We start from the raw sequence: 24478 nt of genomic DNA on the forward strand, positions 1-24478 counted from the left end.
GCAAGTATAAACACATTGCTGTGGTTTGTGTTGTGCTGAATGTTCAGACACTTCCTTTCTTTCTCTAATCTTTTAACATTTGGTGGATCCTCTGCGGTTTTTGCTGAGAACTCAGAGCGGTGGCTCTGACCTTCCTACCTCCCCCAGCTCAGTGCTTTCACAGGTCTCGAATGGTTTTCCTCCTTGTCTGCGTGGATAATCCATTAAACAGACAGATGACTCCTGCTGGGCAGAAGAGAGCCCTGTGGTCAGGAGAAACGGTTCTCTTGTTACGTCTAGGCAGGTGGATAGACTGTCTAGCCAAATGTAAACACAGCCCATGTTTTCATTTTCTGCTAACACCTGAGAATGACTACTCCCACACAGCTCAAAAAACCCCTAGGAGGTCCAGAGGATCTGGAATCTAAGGCAGCTACTGCCAAAGGAAGCGAAAAGGCAGAGGAACAGGGTAAAGGAAAGGGGATCTTCATTGTCAAGTTAGTCCTAAATAAGTTGTGAGGTTGAAGAAGCACCTTCCCCCATGGAAGAGACAGTCCGCTCTTTTTGACAGTAAAGCACCATCTGAGAAAACATTGTTCGGGAGTCTGTTACGCTGCTGTTATATAAAATATTCCTCATATCCTGCCTTTTGTCACTTTGAACCAAGTCAAATAAATATCAAAGTCTTTTCCAGTATAAAATGTCAGTTTGTCTGCAATGCTTTTTAATATTTATGTGAATACTCATATATCATAAGAAGGATGTTAAGGTTAAATTAGTAGAATGTTATGACTCAGGCTGCGGGGCAAAAACACAGATCAAAGCCAGGGAAATGAAAATGAACCTTAAGAAGGCCATTCCTGGTAAGGTGGTGAAAGATAAATTTTGATATCTTAGCAGAATGCATATGGGAGGTCATGTTCATGCATGCATAGAATATCTGCTCATGTGCATATATGATCCGTTTTGAGGAGAAATATTAAATTTAGTGCCCAAGATTCAAGCTGTTTTAGTTTTACAACCATTTCACATACACTGTGAACACAACTGCCATGTTGCTTTCTTTTCAAACTCTGCAAAATAGTCTGCAAGTGCATTCATGGGAGCCCATCTGCAGAAGAAGGGAGTGTAGTTCTCCAGAACTTTCCCTATGGCTTGAGTATTCCACCCCCACTCCATTTTCTTTGGCAGTGAAATGGGAACACTGGCCGGACATTGCCAGAGAATGCCTAGATTGGCACCTTTCTTCAAAGCAGGCATCCAAATAGACAACCCCAAAGAAATCTGTACAACAGAAAATGTCAGAGGAGAGATTAACCTTCTGAAAATCCATATGTGCTGATAGAGCATCTCATCCAAAATAACAATTCCACTTCTGAGCACTTGGGAAGTTAGCAAATGGCAATACCAGAATGTTTAGAGCATAGTAGGAGAGTTGTGTGGGATGGACATACATTTAGTTCTGTGTGGAAGAAGCATTCCAGGTAATAAAAGGCTTGGGAGATTATAGTGCCAGAGGAGGAAATACTATGAATTTTTCTCCTTTATTATTCAGGCCAATTTTTTTTATGAATTTGTTTTCCCAGTCTTGACATAGTTCAATGTTGTGCAGGTTCACATCCCAGTTTTTCTGCCTGAAGGCTCCCAAGACACATTTCTGCCAACAACACACAATTTTGATAGACGTGAAGACTTCGTTCTATTATCCGTCTGCACACTGGCTATGTCTTTATTGTAGTTATATTTCAGACACACTGCACCACTGATCCCAGCCTTAATCTATGAACTGCCCCCCAGTAGCAGGATATGGTTCATTGTACCTGATACTATGCCTCACTGGGATCACTCTTCACTTGAAATTGGAAGGATATTGAACATTGCTTCTCCTTTGGAGAGTGTTCAATTTTATAGCTATAATGGACTTGTGCTTAAAGCAATGGCTACCCTTTGTTCTCTGTGTTAGTTTTTATTTGTTTTTACTTCTTACACTTTTGAGTAGAAAAGTTTGGTTCTAAAAAAGTATATATGAATGACTGATGCGGCAATTTTAAGCAGATTTACTACGGAGTAAAATCCACAGAGAGCTAACCCGTAGCAGTAATTTGAGTGTTGAACTACCCTGTTCCCCCCAAAATATTAATTTTTGCTCCAAAAGATGCTTTAGGACTTGTTTTCAGGGGCGGTCTTATTTTTCTAAATCGACTTTTTAAATAAACTATTTGTTGTTTATTTGTTCAGTTTACTGTCCCAACCTCCAGCACTTTCCTGGTCCTATTGTCCTGTGTTTTTGCACAAGCGTTGCCCTTGCAGTTTTAATTATCCCAGTTCATGATTCCTTGATGCTTATTGATGTGCTTTGATACTTTTAATATCTGTGGTTTTATTGCTTTTATTATATTTCTGTTATGCATTTTTTGTGATATTTTATATCTTGTATACTTGTTTTCTGGGCTTCGTCCCCATGTAAGCCGCCCCGAGTCCCTTCGGGGAGATGGAGGCAGGTTATATAAATAAAGTTATCATCATCATCATCATCATCATCATCATCATCATCATCATCATCATCATCATCATCATCATCATCATCATTAGATGTATGCACAAAATCATGCACACATTTAAGAATGTGCATGGCCAAAATGTCTGAACCTGGAAAATAAACACAAAACAATAGGTAAATGTGTCTTTTAGGTAAAATGTGTTAAATAAATGCCTATCTTATGGAAACTGCAAATGGAGATTTGTATGTGTTTCTATGTAGGGAGAAAATGCTTTCAAACTGAAAGAAAGAATGATCTAGGAGTTAAACTGGGATTTCAAAAAGCACAACAGGATCCACAAAATTTAAAATCTGCAAATATGTTGGGATGGCTACATTGGGATTAAAACGGACATCATCGAGATCAGTGGATGCAAGCAGATAATTTAGTGTAACTGGTGAGAAATATCAGGAGGGATCTCCAAGTTTTTTTTATCTTTGTTGTGTATCCAGTTACTGGAAAATAGTTGAACGTATCCCCACCAGTTTCCCCATTTTCTGACAACACAGTGCTGCTGCTGTTGTTCTCACAATATGATTTTTTAGGTCATCACATTAGTTGGAAAATAACTCGGACCTCTGCTATGAGGGGGGAAAAGTGAGTCAATTTATGGCACCACAATTCATTGACAGGATGCCAGCAATTTTGAAAATGGAGATGTGAAAATACATTTGTGCTCTAGCAAACTGTAAAGAAGGCAGCTTATATATGCACAAAGGGAAACTGACCTGTTTCAGTGTTTAGAAAAGTTCTTTTTTTGGATTTCAACTCCTAGAATTTTCGAGCTGGCATGGCTAGTGTATAAAAGCTGTAGTGTAACAAAAGTATTTTTTCTATCATTGTTTCATATATTTTTTTCCTGTTGGATTGCAATAAAGATTGCAAACGTTTCTTAGTTAAGTATTTCCCCCATTCTTTGTGCCTGAGCAGATCACCTTTATTGGCTAAATTACTGAAGAAATCTTTGGAGGAAAAGGATAGCTTTTTGTATAATGGGTTATATATGTCAAGTGTATGGCTGGTCTTCAAAATGACAAGCTTTTAAAAATGGTTATCATGTTTCTTTAAAATAAGCAACTCATTGTGGTTCCCAACCTTTGGTCTTCCAGGTGTTTTGGATTTCAGCTCCCACAATTCCTAACAGCTGTTAAGCTGGCTGGGATTTCTGGGAGTTGAAGTCCAAAACACCTGGAGGGCCAAAGGTTGGAAACGACTGTCTTAGAGTAAAAGGCTACCTTGATCCAGCTAGTGAGATTCCTTGTGAGAAATGGATACATCTGGGATCATTACATAAGGAACTATAGATCCAACCTTTATTGTAACCTTTGAGATTATAGGCAGTTATTTTAAAAGACATCATGTTTCTCCTTCTATTGTTCTCATAGTGCTCCTCACCTCAATTAAAGGGCAATCTTTAATGCAAAATTTTACAATGGAGCTGTAATCCTGTAATGCCTGATGATGCAGTATTATTCTTGAAATCTATTCTTGAAAAGTTTGTTTCTTTTTTAAAAAAATTAGTCTTTTATGAACATCATAAGATAAAATAAAAAATATGGATTGGGGAGTGGGATAAGGGAGGAGCTAATGACACAAAAAGAGAAAACAACAAAACAAAACAAAAAAACCAAAACAAAATAAGACATCTATACATAATACAATTATCTAAAAGGGTTTGGAAGGATAGGGTATTCAATAGGAGGTTTAGACTTCCAATCTTCTCCATTGTGGTTTTTTAATTTCTCTTAATTTCTCTTACTTTGTCTTTCTCTACTGCCCCCTTATCTGTTTTTTTTATTTTTTATTACCATATGGATATTTTCCCATTTACTATTTTGGTTTTACTATCAACTCCATCTTTTCTTGTTTTTTTCTGTATAATGATATTTTTCTATATTCCTATGTTTACACTCATTCATTCACAAGTATACTTTCCTTAGGCCCTCCACTTTGGCAGGGGTTATTTATTTATTTACTTACTGTATTTATATACCATCTTTTTCACCCCTGGGGGAACTCAAGGCAGTTTACAACATATTAATGGCATATAACATACATATAATAGAAAAAAATCATAATAACTTAACACTAACATATAGCTATAAATTAAAATAATTAAAACCATTAAACATATTCACATGCAACATTTAAACACTAAGACAAAACATTAAAACATCCTAATAAAAATATTAAAATCGCATGATCCAAAAATCGTAAGGGATACAAGACTCCACTAAAAGTGGGAAAAATGCAAATGAAAACACTTGTTTTACCTGAGAGAACACCTTTCTAAGGCCTCATCCACACAGCCATATAAGGCAGTTTGAAGCTGCATTATATAGTCAGAGTAGATTCATATAATGCAAATTAACTGCATTAAATTGCAATATATGCATCAGCCCTGACCATATAATGCAGTGTAGATAAGGCCTTAGGATTAGGAAGTTGGTCGCAGAGTTACACTGAAGGACCTAAAATTCCTAGATAGAGCATATTAATAAAATCTGCAAATAATTCAATGGACTAAATGCATAGATTTAGAGAACTGTCTGTACAATTATATGCTCATATACATTAATATTAGACTGTACAGCAAGAGTATTCAGAGCTGTACTTGAATACCAATAATTACATCAGTGGAAAGTTAGAAAAACTTTTGAAAAGGATTGGGGGACATAATGATTTCATTTTATAATCTGGGGGGAGCCCCCGATGGCGGTGGGTTAAACTGCTGAGCTGCTGAACTTGCTGACTGAAAGGTAGGTGGTTTGAATCCAGGGAGCGGAGTGAGCTCCCACTGCTAGCCCCAGCTTGTGCCAACCTAGCAGTTCGAAAACATGTAAATGTGAGTAGATCAATAGGTACACTCTGGCGGAAAGGTAATTGCGCTCCATGCAGTTATGCCTGCCACATCATCTTGGAGGTGTCTACAGACAACGCTGACTCTTTGGCTTAGAAATGGAAATGAGCACCAACCCCCAGAGTTGGACACGAATAGACTTAATGTCTGGGGAAAACCTTTACCTTTACCTTTTATAAACTGGGTATATAACAAATTCAAAAGTCTGAGCTGAACACACTGATTTTTCCTATATTCAGTGTTGTATCTGGTTTTGTGAAATAGATTTTGCAGGGTGTTTTTGTTTAAACTCTACAAAGATCCGAGGTTGCGGCACTTGGACATGGCGCTTGTGAGAGGAGAGTATAGGAAATGCATTCTTATACAGTAGAGTCTCGCTTATCCAAGCCTCGCTTATCCAAGCTTCTGGATTATCCAAGCCATTTTTGTAGTCAATGTTTTCAATATATCATGATATTTTGGTGCTAAATTCGTAAATACAGCAATTACAACATAACATTACTGCGTATTGAACTACTTTTCCTGTCAAATTTGTTGTATAACATGATGTTTTGGTGCTTAATTTGTAAAATCATAACCTAATTTGATGTTTAATAGGCTTTTCCTTAATCCCTCCTTATTATCCAAGATATTCGCTTATCCAAGCTTCTGCCGGCCCGTTTAGCTTGGATAAGTGAGACTCTACTGTAATAGGATAAATATCTCCTGTAAGAATTCATATGTAGCAACTCAATGCAGCTGAAAAGAAAGTACCTTTTTTTTTCAATCTAAGAAAGCAAGCGGTTTGCTGATTCTTAACCTTCTTTCCTGAAATCTCAAAACATTTTTTCTTTTACCCTCCCAGTGCCAAGGGTAACATTTTTCCCTCAGTGAACAATACTTCAAGCCGGTGACCTTTTGGCCCAGATGGGTTGAAACCCTGTGATAGATGTCTGAAGTTGGCCTTGAACTGCAGGAAACATGTATTGCAGGCAATTCCTTGGGTTTGAAGAACTTTCTGGGAATTGAAAAGGCACCCACAGGTCAGTGGAAGTTTGTGTTATCTCTCGAAATGAGAAGTGGGGATGGCAGCGAAGGGAAAACTCTTCCTAACAAGGAACAGGAGTCTGGCTTCCAATCAGCATGAAAGGCAGGTGCAGCCTTCGGTTGAGCAACATATGTTAAATTGCTTTGAGGAAGCTTTCAAGGCTCCCTTGTAAAAATCCACATCTTTCTCTCCCTATTTAAAGCATCTTTGTACGGACACTAATTCCTCAAGTATCCAATCCGGGATTGACTTTTAGTGTGTTTGTCCAGGCAGGCTGCCAGCGCAACCGTTCCTACAATGCTCCCAAGCTCTGACATTTTTGTTAACTCTGCAGTAAATCACAGCAACTCTTCGAGTTAAGTTTTTCACAGAAACATAGAAGGGGGTAGAGCCACCGCAGAAATACAAACAGAGCTGTCTTTTCTTTTCAAAAATCCCCAATCCAAAGAGAAATAATTGGGGTGAAAAAAGGACCACCAGATGGGAGATATTAAGGAATGGAAATACTGCGAAACAATATATTGTCACCCATGTTTGGTGGCCGGAGCGACTGCAACATGACTTGGGGGCATACTTAGTGGAGAAAAAATGGCATATAGATGAGCTGTGATGTGAGTACAAAAACAATCTTGAGTTGGGTTAGCCTTTGCCTGTTAAATGGAAAAGACTGGGAAAGCATGCTGAGGTTGTGGTGAAACTGCTAGAAGTCTGTAATCTGAACTCTCATTTTACAATCTCTCCATCCCCACCAGGCACCAGGGGAAATGATGAGGACCATTTAATCCAGTGGACTAACAGTAGTGGCAGTTTCATACCAGATTTCAGCAGGGAAAATATAAATATGTCTGTGTGTTTGCATGGAGTGGAGGGGGTAAGGGACACACATAAGCTGTGGTGTTGTTGAATACCACCCACCCACTTACCCACATATTGGAGTTGGGCCTATAACCAAACATGATTGTAATTCCGCCAGTATTTTGTTCCAGTCCCCAGACTATCCTGAGAGACACATTTATAGGCACACACATAAAAATATATATATATATGTTACTTGTCACTCTGATCAGAGTGTGCATTTGCTGAAAACGGATGTAGGAGACAGAAGCCTCCTAGCATTTTATTCTCTCTCAAATTAATGAAACAGAAAAATTGTCTAGGGAAGGTATGGACAACTCGCACAGGAGGTGGGGGCCATTCTACGTCCCAGTGCCCATCTGGCAGGCCACACAAGTGAGTTTTAACACACTTGAAGTGATGCGATCCAGCTGCTATTGTGGCCTTTCAGATGCTTAAAAAGGTAAAGGTTTTCCCCTGACGTTAAGTCCAGTCGTGACCGATTCTGGGGGTTAGTGCTCATCTCCATTTCTAAGCCGAAGAGCCGGCATTGTCCGTAGACACCTCAAAGGTCATGTGGCTTGCATGACTGCATGGAGCGCCGTTACCTTCCCGCCTATTGATCTACTCACATTTACATGTTTTTGAACTGCTAGGTTGGCAGGAGCTGGGGCTAACAGCGGGCACTCATTCCGCTCCCGGGATTTGAGCCTGGCACCTTTTGGTCCACAAGTTCAGCAGCTCAGCACTTTAACGCACTGTGCCACCAGATGGTCTTTCAGATGCTTGCCCCACTCTTTTTAGAGAAGAGGAGCTTTGTAAGATTAGGGGAAGAAAAATGCTACATTTCAGACAGCTTGGCCCCCAAATTAAAAAAAATAATTGATGGGGTTGGGGAGAGAAGAGGTCTTGTGGAGGGGCCCATAGGCCACACTTGGACTTTCCAAGGGCCACATGTAGTATGTGGACCCCACTTTCTCCATCCTTGGTGTTTGGAGAACAATTTGTGTTTTTATGAGCCAGTGGTGCAGATGGCAGTAAGGTGCTAAGTGTTAATGATTCTTAAATTTAGCTCAATTTTAAGCACCTTGGCTCTCTAGAAGTATATGTGCCAATTGCTTTGTTCATGTGCTAATGTTGTTGAACACCATTACCACCCCCCCCCCCCAAATAAAATGAATCTATAGTTTGCCAGGGACATCAGGTTGAAATTGTATAAAAGGGATTAAGTTTTGGTCACCTTACAACAGGACTAACAGCAGCAAGGATCCCCTTCCCATGTTAGATCTGTGTACATTTTCATCAAGATTATATATATATTTATAGCGGAAATGGACATGTAGCAAATGTGGGCGAAACATCAGGAGAAAATGGCCATACAACCTGGAAAACACACAACAACCCCAATCGGGTTAGCTTTTTTGCATGTGGCCTGAGATCACAAAATGTTCCCTGACTGTTTAGGGTAGTTGTTTACAAACTTTACACTTTGTCATGCTAGGGCTTCTACCACCAAATGTAACAAAACTCCAAAGTTTTTCCTTAACTCTGACTCACAAGGTACTGAGCAGAAGCATAAAGTATTAAAACAAAGCCAAGTTTGATGCAACAGGCACTTCACATTGCATAGCTCTGAATACAATACCAGCTTTAGAGAATCAGCTCACATGTTCAACCACAAGTTTTCAACTGGTATTGATATAAATATGAACAGCCCTATACCTCCCTTTTCAAACTTACGGAGAAAGCAACAGATGTGCCTGGTGTCTTCTATGCACCAGCATCTTTGAACTCTCTGTATAATAAACCTGACATCTGTATGTGCAGGAGTGTGCTAGTAGGGCAGTGTACATGGTTTACATCCTACTGTCCTTTCCACTGCACAGGGCTGGCAGGATCCCTGCTTTTCCCACTTGTTTTTCAGAAAACATAGCTCCACTCCCTGCCCTGCTTTCAGTTCTCAAAGGGTTGCCTTCATATTTCACTGTCAAAGTGTAGGCATTTATTTTTTGCCAGCTTTCCTTCTTGTTCTGTTTTCTTAGCCTTATTTATAGTTCTTCCCTTTCAACTCCCCACTGTCTCATCCTGGACCTTTGCTTTATGCTCTCTCCCATCTAGGAGGCATTAATCTACTGGAGCAGCGTGTGGAGTGATGGACTTCCTTCATCATCATTAATTCTCTTTCAGCTTCTAGATCCACAGCAGCTGGACATGTTCTGCTGGCAGCTTCCTGAACCCCAATGCCATAAGTTAAAAAATGCCCATTGACAGAGGCCTTTTGTCTCTTTCTCTCTGCCATCAGAAGTTCATTCATGTTGGTCTGCCAGACAGACAAATAACACATTTGGCCAAGACTTTGAATGGACATCATCAAATCTGTCCTTGGGAGAGGGGTGTATGTTTTGTGCTAAATAAATACAATGTATGCAGTAAACTGTGTGTGTTTCTGCTATTCAGAATTGGATTGGGTCCTACTCTGTCTGCCTTCCTCAGGGATCTGAAAACCTGGTTGTTCCAGTGTGCATTTGATGATGGTTAGATCCCGTTCATGAATGCCCAGCCCAAATCGATAGATTATATTCAGCATTTTACTCCTAGCCCTGGTACTACAGTTTACTTTTTGCACAAGCCCTTCCCCCGCCCTCTCTAATTCTAATCATGTCCACTCTATCCCTGGTTACTGGTTGTTGTGGGTTGGTTTTGATACATTTTAATGATGTTTCTATAACCTGCTGTTTTTAATTGTTTTAATTGTTTAATTAGATTGTTATGTGCATTATGTTTTAAGGTGTGTTTTAGTTAATATACTTTGTTGTATGCCTTGGGCTCTGTCCTGCATGTAGTAAGCTGCCCCGAATCCCTTCGGGGAGATGGTGGCGGCGTATAAAAATAAAGTTAGTATTATTAAGTTATTATGGTTCAAAATAGCAGCACTACTCAAAATATAAGCTTAAAAATATGGCATAAGTCACTCGTGAATTAAAGCAATATGAAGGGTTATCTTTCTGGATGCCTAAAGGGTCCTTTCATACTACACAGTTATAATACTAGGATTCCACTTTGAACCTCATCACATTAAACAAAAAATGTGGGTTGAACCAGACTTTACCATAGTGTTCAGTGATAGCCCGTGTTTTAATAAAACAGAGAATTCAGTCTCCCCCATCACATGTGTCCATCTCACCCGCAATCCCCCGCTTCATTTGCCATCACACAGAGAAGTGGAGTCCCCATGCATCTCATTTTTTTCACTTAAAAAAAACTCACTGTGCAAAACCAGAAGTATGAACTCTTTTTGAGAAATGAGATTTCTAAGGAAAGAAAAAATGTGGTTTTCTGCAGAAGACAGAAAAATGATAAGAAAAAGTGCACCTACCACTACTGTTCTGGATGTCCCCCTACTGAAATGTTTCCCAGAAATGGCTGTTTCTCTTTTGAACTGTGCATGCACATTATTTACCTCATGAATTATTTCAAGATTCGCTCATAAATTACTTGAAATTATTTGAAAAGGAGAATTACTTCAAAAGGAAAGAGTATAATGTCAACGCATCAAGTAATGAAGATTGAGTAATTTCAAAATGTCCTTAAAATATAAAGGAAATATTTCCTTAGAAGGGTTAATCCAGACAAAATGGTATAGAACTCCTTTGCAATTAGCTCATATAATCAGAACCTCCCCAAAACAATGTTGGCACAACTGTGGGAAAACCGGAACATACACCCACATGTGGTGGGATTGTGAACCCCCCCCCTCCCCCCAAAAAAAGTTCCATAAAATAATTAAGATGGAAATAGGGGAGCTATTAGGGATAAAAAAAAAGATTAGAACAAGAGACAATTTTTCCTCCAGAAAATTGTAGGTGAAATGGGAACTAAAAAATGGGAACGATTAATAAATTACATGTTAGATGCAATTAAAGCCTACATAATTCTGTACTGCAAATTTGTTAAAGAATGTATAAAAAGTTTAATGTACCGGATATGTAAAATTCACAATTATTCAATAACATTTATTTTAAAAGTAAAAAAAAGATGCAATTAAAGCCTCAGTCGGCTTAGGTTGGAAGGACCAAAAGAAATGTGACATTAAAACATGGTATAAATATCTAGCGGACTACCTCCTCCAAGACTACATCAGTGAAAGGAAAAGTTACTACAGAATCAGAAAGTCATGGGAGGCAAAATGAAAAGGCTTATTTTACAGAACAAAGGGAAAGATAAATATAAGGAATTAAACAAGGTTATCTTCATGATAGAACAATCGTAATAAATACAGCAAAATTAGTAAACTGCTCGCAGGGAGGGAGGGAGAAAGAAGTGAAACTATGTAAACATGTGTTACCAATGGACAATGTTCTGAACGTTTGTATAATTTTGTGTAGCACTATTTACAATAATTCTGAAAATAATGTTGTTGTTTTTTAAAGGAGGGTTAGTCCTCACGGAGTAATGGTGGCAAGAGAGAAATTGAGGGAAAGTGTAAAGACTGCCCACAAATATACATCATAAAACGGTATTACTCAGAGAATTCCAACAATACCCATCACACATGAAAGTTCATGTGCGTAGAAAGAAATGGAGTTGATAGATACCCGACTCTCCAAACTCTGTGTTATTAGGAAATTTAAAAACGGGGTCCAACTGGCAACCCCAGGAAGTAGCTGTGTGTCATGTGATTATCACTGTGGAATGTTTTTAAATGCATAGAAAGGAGGAAATTTCTCCATTTGATGAGGTCCTTTAATTATCGAGGCAACTTTTTATGAAGTTTGCAAGTCAGGCAGATGAATTTAGAATTATCAGTCAAAGTGCTCTAGTGCCTCACCAAACACCATTTAATAGACTGTAGCTATGGCAGTTCCATGCAGTCATGCTGGCCACATGACCTTGGAGGAGTCTACGGACAATGCCGGCTCTTCGGCTTAGAAATGGAGATGAGCACCAACCCCCAGAGTCGGACACGGCTGGACTTAACGTCAGGGGAAACCTTTACCTTTACCTATGGCAGTTACAGTGGAATCATAGTCCTATAACTGTTTAGTGTGAAAGGGCACCTGGAGAAAACAAATATAGAGATGGATCCAGAATCTGTTTTCCACAGATAGTTCTCCTTACATCATTGAAAGTCTTCTGAGCCACTTGAGCATAGCTGTGGTTGGGACATTGGAGACATCAAGGCAGCCAAGGAAGCAAAGGTCCTCTCTTCTCATTCAGATTTGTGGTACCAGTAAGGAAGTTAGCACTGGTAGTTCTTCCCACAGGGACAAAGATAGGAGTCACTCAAATAAGCTTTGGGAAACAACACATTACATTACGTATAACACATTACTTTGGGCACAATAACATTGCCAGCATTATTATTGTTAAAATGTAGAATGACTTGATAATGTCACTAACATTGTCAGTGTAACATTATTTGCTACTTCTAAAATATTCCTTTTCCTACACTGGTCATTCTATGCAAATTTCAGTCATAATTGTATTTTTTAAAACCCAAAGTAACTAAAAGGTAACTCAGTAATACTTATAGGAATGAGTACAAGCTTTAAAAGGTATCATGCAAAGTTTTCTCTATCCCACTGCACTCACAAAACTGTGGTAAGGTCAGACATAAATATTTCTAGAAAGTATAGTCTATCCTTCCCTTTTTGCTACATTTATCAAAGGGGTATTATTTCCCTAAAAATTGGGCTTATCGGTATTAGGATTTAAAGATTAGTAGGATGAAAGAACACATAGAGGTTCATTTAAGGTATATATTTAAAGGAAGTTGGATATGTGGGTAACTGTAATGATCAACTGGAAAACTGAATGTCACTTGTTGCTTTTCCTCCTTATTTTTGTTCTATGTGATGTTTTGGTATAGTTGTGTGATTTACAGTTTTTATAGTTGTAGTATTGGTTTAGTTTAATTGTATTATTGTTGCTGTTGTCTTTTATTTAACTTTGAATATGTTTCAATGGATTTTAACTTAATTTTTAATACTGTTTATATTTAATGTTTGCATATTTGTATATTTTAAATTATATGCTAATGCATTTATGTTAGCCTCTCTGAGTCTCCTTCAGGAGAGATAAAATGGGATATAAATAAATAAATAAATAAATGAATAAATATAAATATAATAATAAACATATTTATATAGTTCCATCAAATGTATATTACCTTTTACATTAAAACAACCAAAAGCACTGGGTTGCTGTGAGTTTTCCGGGCTGTATGGCTATATTCCAGAAGCAGATTTTGTTCATTTTCATTGTTTCCTCCTTTGTGTTGTAATTGTCCACATGCTTGTGGATTTCAGTGGCTTCTCTGTGTAGTCTGACATGGTGGCAGTTAGGATGGTCCAGCATTTCTGTGTTCTCAAATAATATTCTGCGTCCAGGTTGGTTCATCAAGTGCTCTGCTATGGCTGACTTCTCTGGTTGGATTAATCTGCAGTGCCTTCCATGTTCCTTGGTTTGTGCCTGGGCAATGCTGCGTTTGGTGCTCCCTGTATAGACTTGTCCACGGCTGCATAGTATACGGTAGACTCCTGCAGAAGAGAGAGGATCTCTCTTGTCCTTTGCTGAACGTAGCATTTGCTGGATTTTCTTAGTGGGTCTGTAGATAGTTTGTAGGTTGTGTTTCTTCATCAGCTTCCCTATGCTTCTGGAACATGGCCATACAGCGCAGAAAACTCACAGCAACCCAGTGATTCCAGCCATGAAAGCCTTCGACAACAGACCAAAAAACACTAGTTTCTGCTAAAGGCATATAACATAAAATACATGTGCACACACAAAGGGAAGGACGAATAACAAATCATAGAACTATACAATGCAATTGCAAAACAAATCATTCCGGATAGCACTGTGCTTCACATTTTGTTGTTGGGTGTTTTTGGCAGTTTCTCCCTATATAATATTTTAGACTACATTAAATTCTTCCCTTCCTGTAGAGTCCCACAAAACTCTTCACGCACATCAGGTCCTGGGCAAGTCTAGGACAAATGAAGGTATTTGACAAATCCAGGAAGAGGAGCTCATTTTCTCGTCATCTTTTTATAGTCACTACTAGATAATCTTGGATGAGGATCTGTAATCCTAGGCTAGCCAGAATGTAAATCAGGATCTACTATAGATCTCTGGAGAGTTTGCAGTCAGTCTGCAAGAGTTTTTATAAGAACTGTAATACAGGAGAAGGGTTCCAAGTGAGGCTTTTATCATACCACCATCTTGCATGTTTGCTGAATTTTCCTGGCATTTCCAACATCACATATATCCCTCCTGTGTTCTTCCACTGTTTATTTTGTGTTTTCTTCCTATGGAAAATGTGTTAAGGAGAAAAAGATGGAATAGCTACATGGTTACTTCCAATTGATAGTGTGGACATTTCCTAAGGGGTGAAATAAGAAGGCAATAAACCCTTGCCATGGCTTCCTTCACACTAACTGCTTATCTTTAACCCCTAATGTGCTTTCATCTGTAAAGCAGAAATAGGTATTGCTTAGTTTTACTAGTTTTTGTTTGTTGACCAGTTTTATAGAAGATCACACAAAGTTATTTTTAAAAGCAATTAGTTGCAGTAATAAAGTTAGCCCCCCATGCACATTTATTTTTGTCACTGTTTTTTTTTTTAAAAAAAACCCTCTTTGCCTTCCTGTTTCTCATAAATATCTAGTTACCTTTACAATTAGGACACCTATGACACCTTAAATACTAGCATGCTTTATTTACCCTTGAGTTTCTGTGGACTCCAGCACAATTCATCAGAGATATGACAGGCTATAATCAACAAACCCTAATGCCAAGTAAAATCTATGAATGTTTAAATGCCACAGTGCTTGTCTTTTCTGCGGCAATCTAACTAACTTGGCTCCCATCTCCTTCAGGTTTTCAATTTTTAAAAAAATGCTACAATCTATTGGCTGATGATATAAACATACTCCCTTTTATCTCATAATCATCAACATCTCAAAGGAATTGTGCATGTTACAGAATTGTGTTAAGCAGAAGCTGGATGGCCATCTGTCGGGAGTGCTTTGAATGGAAGGGGGTTGGACTGGATGGCCCGTGAGGTCTCTTCCAACTCTATGATTTTAACTATGTGATATTTTACCTCTATTTGAGACACTGACTGGGGCAACACATGCCTAACTAGGACTTTTAATCTATTATACTGAAAAACGAGTGGACTTATCCAAAATTATAATCATAATGCAATATAGTTATATCAGGATTTCAAGAGAAGATAACTAATTCCAAAGTACAGGGTGTTTGAAAAAGAACTCCCTATTCACCATTTAATTTCAATGGTGAATAGGGAGTTCTTTTTCAAACCTGTATTAGACATGTAAGTTAGTTATTTCCAAGCTTACAATGATCTGTTAGATTTTCTGACCGTTGGTAATTCATGTGTTTTTGTGTGTTTGTCTAACAGTGTATGGTTTATGGACTTTGGTAAATTATTGGTTTATTTATGTTACTTATGTTTTGTAGTGTTATAAAAGGTAAAGGTAAAGGTTTTCCCCTGACATTAAGTCTAGTTGTGTCTGACTCTGGGGGTTGGTGCTCATCTCCAGTTCTAAGTTGAAAAGCTGGCATTGTCCGTAGACACCTCCTAAGTCATGTGGCCAGCATGACTGCATGGAGCTCTGTTACCTTCCTGCTGGAGCGGTACCTATTGATCTACTCATATTTGCATGTTTTTGAACTGCTAGGTTGTCAGAAGCTGGGGCTAACACCGGGAGCTCACCCCGCTCCCTGGATTCGAACTGCCAACCTTTCAGTCAGCAAGTTCAGCAGCTCAGCAGTTTAACACACTGCACTACCGGGGGCTCCTATGTGTTATAAGTTATAACATCCTATAGTGTTATAAGGTGGCATAAATAATTGACTTTGTCTCCAAAACCATCATGGGGTAAATAAATAATAAATCAAAAAGCCATTGGTATTTGTACAGCTATAAAAAACATCATAATGATAGGTTATAATTAATAATTTCTGAATGCCTGCTTCCATGTCCATGTTTTCAGTTCTTTCCTGAAGGTGGCTAGAGAGGGGGCCTGGCTGATTTCTTTGGGAAGGGCAGTTCACCACCGAGAAGGCCCTTTCGTTAGTTCCCATCAGCCACGCTTGTGAGGGATCGTAAGAAGGGCCTCCCCGGAGGACCTTAAGGCCTGAATGGGTTCACAGGGGGAGACGAGGTCATGCAAATAGATTGGATCTGAACCATAGAGAGCTTTATAGGTGATAGCCTGCACCTTGAATTGGGCCCGGAAACACACAGGCCACCAGTGGAGCTGCTTTAACAAGGGAGTAGTACGCTCCCTGTAATCAGCTCCTGTTAGAAATCTGGCTGCTGCCCTTTGAACTAATTGCAGTTTCCGAACTGTCTTCGTAGGCAGCCCCACGTAGAGAGCATTGCAGTAATCCATCCAATATGTAACTAAGGCAAGGACCACTCTGGCCATATCAGACTTTTCAAGGTACTGGTGCAGTTGATGCACAAGTTTTAATTGTGGTAATGTCCTCCTGGCCACCACCCTCCCTGACCTTCAAGCATCAGCACTGAGTCCAGGAGGACCCCCAAACTGCGGACCTGAGTCTTCAGGTGGAATATAACCCCACCGAGCACAGGTAGCCACCCTATACCCGATCGTCCCTGCGGCTGACCAAGAGGAACTCTTTCTTTTCAGAATTAAGTTTCAGTTTGTTAGTATTCATCCATCCCATCACAGTTGACAGACACTGGATTCACAATGCTTAGCAAAAATAAGGGATAGAGTTAGGATTCCACAGGAAAAAATGTCTTCTGAAGGGTTTCAAGACTGAAAAGGTTTGAGAATCGCAGCAATAGAGGATTTATCGGGACTATCTCTATCCATTTGATATAGCTGGAACAAATTTACGGGTGTGCAATTCGCAAAAACCCATGCCGTTTTCGGTGCTCGGTTTTCAGCTGCCCCCTGTTCCATTTTTAGGGAACTTCCTGAATTTGCGTGGAAAGATTTGGTCCATTGCCACCAATGGGGAAACTTTAGAGGTTCATTTCTCCATCATTGTTAGGCCTATCAACATGAAACTCACCTCACACGTAGGCCACGTTTACTTCCGTAAGCCTGCCAGTTTCAGAACGCTTTACCGAATCCACTAATTTTTTGGAAATTTGAAAAGTTTTTACCCTAACATTAAAAAAAAACAACACAAGAGGGGCTTCTGAGAATTGAAGTCCCAGGCACACGCCATAAGAGGGATAGAGAATGGAAACAGTCAATGAGGCCTCTTATTGGCTTGAGAAGGAAAGTAAGAAACACACAGAGAGAAAAACCTCAACTTCCAGCATGCTTGGGAGGGAGCACATGGCTCGTTCAATGCTTGTGCTGCACAAAATGCTGCTGGGAAAGAGAGTTTGCCTCAAGTGGACACGGGGGGGGGGGGGGAGGGGGGTTCAGGAAGGGATGGAGCCGGCCCTTTGAAGACGGCCCGGAAATTACAACTAGTACAGCGTTCGGCAGCCAGGCTTCTAACCGGAGCGAATTACAGGCCACGTTCAACGCCTCTGTTTAAGGAGCTTCACTGGCTGCCATTTACTTTCCGAGCCCAATTCAAGGTGCAGGTTATCACCTACAAAGCCCTAAACGGTTTGGGATCCACCTACCTTAGAGACCGCATCTCCCCCTACGAACCCGCACGTTCTCTTCGCTCGTCGGGGGAGGCCCTTCTCTCGCTCCCACCACCCTCGCAGTCGCGGTTGGTGGGGACGAGAGAGAGGGCCTTCTCCGTCGTGGCCCCCCGGCTTTGGAACTCGCTCCCTAGAGAGATCAGGCAGGCCCCTACCCTCCTCTCCTTCCGTAGGAGCTTAAAAACCTGGCTCTTTCAAAAGGCCTTTGATACTTAATTTGGTGTCAGATTGATCTATCTGCCCATTTTAGAATAGCCCCATTCTCGAGGTGTTGCCAATGCTATATTGCACTTTGTCCATTTCAATTGTGAAATTACCTTCCCCATTTCGGCCCATTTCGGCACATGTTGCACTTTGCCTGGGTTCTATGAATTAGTCTCCAGTGTTAATATTGTATGTTTTATGTTGATTTTAACTATTGTTTTTACTGTAATTGATGTTTTTATTGGATAACTGTTTTATTGCTGTGTTTTGATATTTGATTGTTTTATCGGGCAAGGCCCCATGTAAGCCGCCCCGAGTCCCTTCGGGGAGATGGGGCGGGGTATAAAATAAAGTTGTTAATAATAATAATAATAATAATAATAATAATAATATTATTATTATTATTATTATTATTATTATTATTATTATTATTATTATTATTGAGGAGGCTGCCAGGGAAGAAAGCAAAGGAGGAGCAGAAGCTTTCCTGATTTGTGAGGCTGACCTGTCCACCTGCCGCCACCTCAGGTAGAGTGTCTCTCAGCCTCATTAGCCCCCATTGGCCAAAAAGATATGGCTGCTGTGATCTGTACTGGCTAAGGCTTCGGCTGCCCAGTGCCAGGATCGTTTTCATGGTTTCGGCAACCGAATCCGCTGAACCATCCAAATCCAGTAAACGAAAATGAAATCATGCACACCCCTTTGGAGCATATGAACATTGGAAAGGCATTTTGGGATCAAAGGCCTCAATACAAGGGAGTGATTGAGAGAGAGGAAATCACCTTGTTCTATGAAGGGAATGAGTAGAGGTAGATCTTAGAAAGGGGATTTCCCCCCAAAAAAATTACAATTGTCATACTGTGAGCATGGCCATATGGGACCTATAGCTTGCATGAGTAAAATGTCTTTTAATGCCCTGATTAAAATAATTCTGAAAGGAATTGTGAGTTTGGGATTTCCACAATTGAGAACACATTCCTGGAGTATCAGCTCCCACTTGCTAATACACCCAAGACTGAACAAGTGGCTTTGAGCTTCAAGCCACTTGTCTACCCAATGACAAACTAAAGCTCTCCTTGCATTTGTTGGAAATTTGAGAAGACATTTGTCTACAACAGGGGTGTAGGGCAGGATCAGAAGGATCCTTAGACTAAATCCCCAAGGTAGTCATCTGAGCCGTCCTGGGGTGAAGCATCCTAGATGAATGGAGTCGGAAGCCTGGGAGTCACAGCAAGTCAACCATCTTCCTCCCACCCTGAGGAATCTCACTCACTCAGCTGCTCCGAGGGCAGCTGTCTGGGGTGATCCACCTGCTACTATTGTGTCTGAGAAGAACACCATGAACATACTTGCTCTGAATTAAACTCGCTGGCAATCAGTAATATTACTTAGCCTTCGTACTGCATTTCTTCTGAAGCATTTCAGCGATCATGAAAAAAATCTGCAGTGTTTTCAGCAAATAAGGCCAAATTATTAATATGGGCCAGTGTAATCAGGTTGCGGCAAGGGGGCGAAGAGCCCTAGAGAGGGACGTGCCAAAGAGCCACTGAGGAAGGATGGGATTTGACATACTGCTGCTGTCTCTTAATCCCACCATTTGAAATCAGGTTTAGGGCAGTTTTCCCCATTGGACCATACAGGCATGAATAGCCCAAGATATTTTGCTTCCTGAGGGGAAGTAAACAAAGGCACCCCCACTTGACCAAATGAAGGTGCATAGTCTCCAGAGCCAGGTAATTAGTTTATTCATTCAGTCGCTTCCAACTCTTTGTGACCTCATGGATCAGCCCACGACAGAGCTCCCTGTCAGCCGTCGCCACCCCCAGCTCCTTCAAGGTCAATCCAGTCACTTCAAAAATACCATCCATCCATCTTGCCCTTCGTCGGCCCCTCTTCCCTTTTCCTTCCTTTTTCCCCAGTATCATTATCTTTTCCAAACTTTCCTGTCTTCTCATTATGTGGCCAAAGTACATCATCTTTGCCTCTAAAATCCTTCCCTTCAGTGAGCAGCTGGGCATTACTTTCCTGGAGTATGGACTGGTTGGATTTTCTTGTGGTTCAAGGCACTCTCAGGATTTTCTCCAACACAAGGCAACAGAGCCAGGCAATAGAACCAGAAAAAAACCCACAATCTAACTGGCCAGAATGGCACAGTGAAATAGGCAACAGTTTGCTGTCTTGCATACCAAACCTACTTCTTGAGGTAGTTACCTTAAGTTTCTGATGGTTGGGCCCGCCCTCCAGTCAGGCAATTGATCCAGTTGAATCTTTCCTTTTACTATTTCTTCTAAGACAGTGGTTCTCAACCTGTGGGTCCCCAGATGTTTTAGCCTTCAACTCCCAGAAATCCTAACAGCTGGTAAACTGGCTGGGATTTCTGGGAGTTGTAGGACAAAATACCCAGAGACCCATAGGTTGAGAATCACTGTTCTAAGAAAACAAAATTACCTGTCTTTATTACATAATGAAATATCTTGTTGGTCAGGCAGGATGTCTATCTTAGGAAATACAGAGTGCCCTCTGGTGGTATTATATTTTTACATTCTTTTTTTAAAAAAAGTTTTTTTTAAAGGAGGGTAATGCTAAAATTTCACGGATTGAATTTGCCTGTATAAATAGTTTTTCTATCAAAATGTTTTTAAAGATACCACCACAACCAAATTAAACAATTAAATGCAGATATTTGGTTGTTTATAGGATGTTTCATCAATCCAAACAATGCCAACTCCTTCTTAATGCCTACAACAATGCTGAAAATTATCCAGGCTTGCAATATTTGTTTTGTCTTTTGCTAGGGCCCAAAGTCCAACAAATAAATAATTAGGAGTCTGAAAACTCTGAAAATGTATTATAAACCACTGAAAGGTCTACTGCCTACATGCTGTCATCTATTACTTTTCTTTAATTACTCCCTCCTCCTCCAAAAACCCACCAGCTTGCCCTTTGATATTGACGGGAAGATTTTGGGAATTGCAGTCCAAAAGATGATTGATCCAAAATAAAATGTTGGACCTGGAATAGATGGATATGAAAACAAAATGACTACTACGAATAAAGAAATCAAAACTCACCCAAGGCAAGTGTGAGTAGAAGAAAACTAAAGCATTCAATGTAAAATAAAATAATAAGGTAGGACAAGGGATTAAAGGTTTGTTCATTCCTTTCCTTGCATACACATTCTGTTCATTCCTTCTCTTGCATACACATTCTGAATGGCGGGGCAGCTTGAATGAAGGAGAAGGGCAGAGCAGGATTCATGAAAGAAAAGCAAATGGCTTCTGTAGCCTTAGGTTACTTTCAAGAAGTGTCCTCATTCAAAAATAATCTCATGGCTCTGGTAGAGTGTGTGGGTGGGAGGCGGGAGAAGGGAAGGCTGTTAGCATGCTGCAGCTTCCAAGCTGTATTTTTAGGACTGGCATTTAGACTTGGCTCAAGTACAAATGGCCAAGAAATGTATGGTATTTCCACTTCCTGCCAGACGATATGCGCTCTCTCTGTGTATATAACCTCCTAAGTTAGAGAAATCAGCTTGCTTTGTCAGGTAGTACAGGGCTGGGGAGCATGTAGCCTTCAGAAGTTCTTGGACTGTAACTGCCAACAGCCACCCAGCATGTTTAATGGCCAATGACGATAGGATATGTAACATTCAGAAGGCCACATGTTTTCAAGCCCTGAGATACCACATGATGTAGATATGGGCTCTTTAAGTTCAGTGGTATCTATGACCTAGTTGCCACTGAGGCAATAAACCTATTTCCCAAGACACTCATTTCAGGGAATTGGAGTGGCTTACATGGGGATCAAGCCCAGTTTAAACAAGGTTTACAAGGTAAAACATAATTAAAAACTTATAACAAATAATATAATTTAGACAACTAAAACAAGAAAAGTAAAAACATCATAAAAATACATAATCAACCAATATCAACAAGCAGTAGCCAGAAAAAGTGGGCATGTTCAGATCCTTTACTATTCTTATTAAGTGGACATGTGCTGTTCTTGTTTTTAAGTACCATAAGTCATTTCTGACATGTCAATCTTAAATTGAAGCAATCACAAGTTTTTCTGGGGCTTAGAGTATGTGACTTACCCAAGGTCACCCAGTAGATCATGAGTTGGGATTCATTTCCAGTCTTCAGAGTAGCAGTCCAATGTTCAAAACCATTACACTATGCTTGCTTTCTAAGAAGACACATATGCAATAAAAAGCTATGAATGTACTTAACAAAATTGTTAGCTGCTGTTATTGGCAGTATTGGTTTTATTTGTAGTTCTGCACAAAGCAGAAATATAAAAATAATCTGTAATCCAAAGAAAATTCCTTTAGTGCTGAATTGGAATTTCCATCAGTTTTAGCTGGCCTAGTCAATAATGAGGGATGTTGGATCCATCCAACATCATCTGGAAGGTCATGTAAGCCTCACTCCTAACCGGAGAAAAGGTGGCTATTCAAGAGGTAAGGATCCATTTACATTGCTGAATATAATCTAGTGGTCAGAAATATGTGATGCTTAAAGAGCTCCTTGTACATTCCCATGTCTAACAGGAGCAGGCTAAATAATGCAGAACAAAATAAGCTACATGACAGATATGAAATAGTTCTTTTCTTGGATGAGTACTTAGTGAGAATCTGGAGTCTGCAGAACACTACCTGTAAAATTTTGGTCTCCCCTCAGTTGCTGTCACATGCCTTAGATTTACAAAGAGGGAAAAGCAAGCAGAAGAAAAAAAGATGTGAACCTCCGTTAAGGTCAGAGCTAAGTTTAAATAAATGTGACTACTGGACAGGTTTCCTACAAAGAAGGATTTCCTCTGGCTCAACCTGTTCCTCCTGTGAACAAAGGAAATGTTCCTGCTGTGCAAGTGGCCAAGGCAATATATAAGGAGCTCATTACTTGCCAAGGAGAACAGAACCACCTGCCAAAGCTTCAGCTGAACATATTCATGAAAGAAGAACAACAAAAAAGGAGGCCATTCTGTATCAGTCCCACCCATCTCCCCTTGTTTCAGATCCTGCTGTTCACCTGAGGCAAAAGTGGGAAAGAGGGAATAGGATGAAACACTCATCTGGGGAAGTATTTTACTAGGGGAAAGATCATAAATCTCAGTCTAGCCTTCTGACCTTTGGGCCCTTAGAGAGCCATATAGATGGGAAACAAGCATTTTTCCTGCTGTGGTGACACACCGGATGGAGGTCTCTCTCTTTGTCAAAACAGATGTTACATAGATAGGTACAGCTGTCACAAAAGCTGCCTAAGCTCTTCCACTAGAGACACGGATATTTGAATTGGAGCTTTGATAATATAGGAGAGGCCAAGTTCGATTTCAAGGTCCAGAAGGAAAAACCCTGGATGGTAACTTAGGGTGCTAAAAACAAGAGTTTAAAGTTTCACAGGTAGTTAGGATTTATGAGTCAGGATGCAAAAGGGTTTCCAGGTCAGGGCAGAAGAAGATTATTCACACTCTGGATACCTTTGAAGTACCTAGTTCAATATATCCACCTTCTTAGGGAAAGTGGCAGATTAAAGACCAGTTTGGGTCTGCATTCAAGTATGGAGTCGGTACAGGGCAAAATGAGAATTATCGATCATTGATGCTAACATGAAAGGGAGCACCACAGGAGTTGGATGCTATGTTGTAAGTGATGTCTTTGCTTGAGACATGAAACCAGGAAAATAAATGGATTTGGATACTCAGCCAGAGACTAGCACATTCACTTGATATATATGCCTTTTTAGACAAAAGTTTTGCATGGTGGAGAGAATCAATGATTGCATTTGGGAAAAGATGGAGGGAAACTGATTGGATCCCCAGAAGAAGAAAGAAGTTTATTTAATTTTAAATGTGCTGTGGACATATGTAAGAACATTATGATAAGATTATAGCAGAGGTAATTCTTAACAGTTACGGTATGCATAGGAGCCCCCGATGGTACAGCAGGTTAAAGCTCTGAGATGCTGAACTTGCTGATTGAAAGGTCTACGGTTCGAATCCGGGGAGCGGGGTTACCTCCTGCTGTTAGCTCCAGCTTCTCCCGACCTAATAGTTCAAAAACATGCAAATGTGAGTAGATCAATACATACCGTTCTGGCAGGGAGGTAACAGTGCTCCATGAAGTCGTGCCGGCCACATGACCTTGGAGGTGTCTATGGACAACGTCGGCTCTTCGGCTTAGAAATGGAGATGAGTTGTACTGTGGTCCTTGGAACATTTCCCATAATTATATGTATTTTAGAGTTCCCTCTCTCAAGACAGACTAAAAGAGATTAGCCTCAGATACCCCTTCTAGTTCCTACCGAAATCTCTATGCAGTCTGCAGCTCCCACCTCTTCAGCAAGGAAAAGAAAGGGTAGATGATGATTTGT

At 40.1% G+C, this 24478-nt stretch overlaps 1 long non-coding RNA gene across 1 annotated transcript; it reads left to right on the plus strand.

Moving 5' to 3' along the window:
* Nucleotides 1–5004: 5004 nt before the first annotated feature.
* Nucleotides 5005–9674, plus strand: LOC107983128 (uncharacterized). Its single transcript, XR_001730581.2, has 2 exons — nt 5005–6401; nt 9359–9674. It is a non-coding gene; the product is annotated as an uncharacterized LOC107983128 (long non-coding RNA).
* The last annotated feature ends 14804 nt before the right edge of the window (nt 9675–24478 follow it).

Source organism: Anolis carolinensis, chromosome 3 (assembly GCF_035594765.1).
Source record: "Anolis carolinensis isolate JA03-04 chromosome 3, rAnoCar3.1.pri, whole genome shotgun sequence".
Taxonomy (NCBI): Eukaryota; Metazoa; Chordata; class Lepidosauria; order Squamata; family Dactyloidae; genus Anolis; species Anolis carolinensis.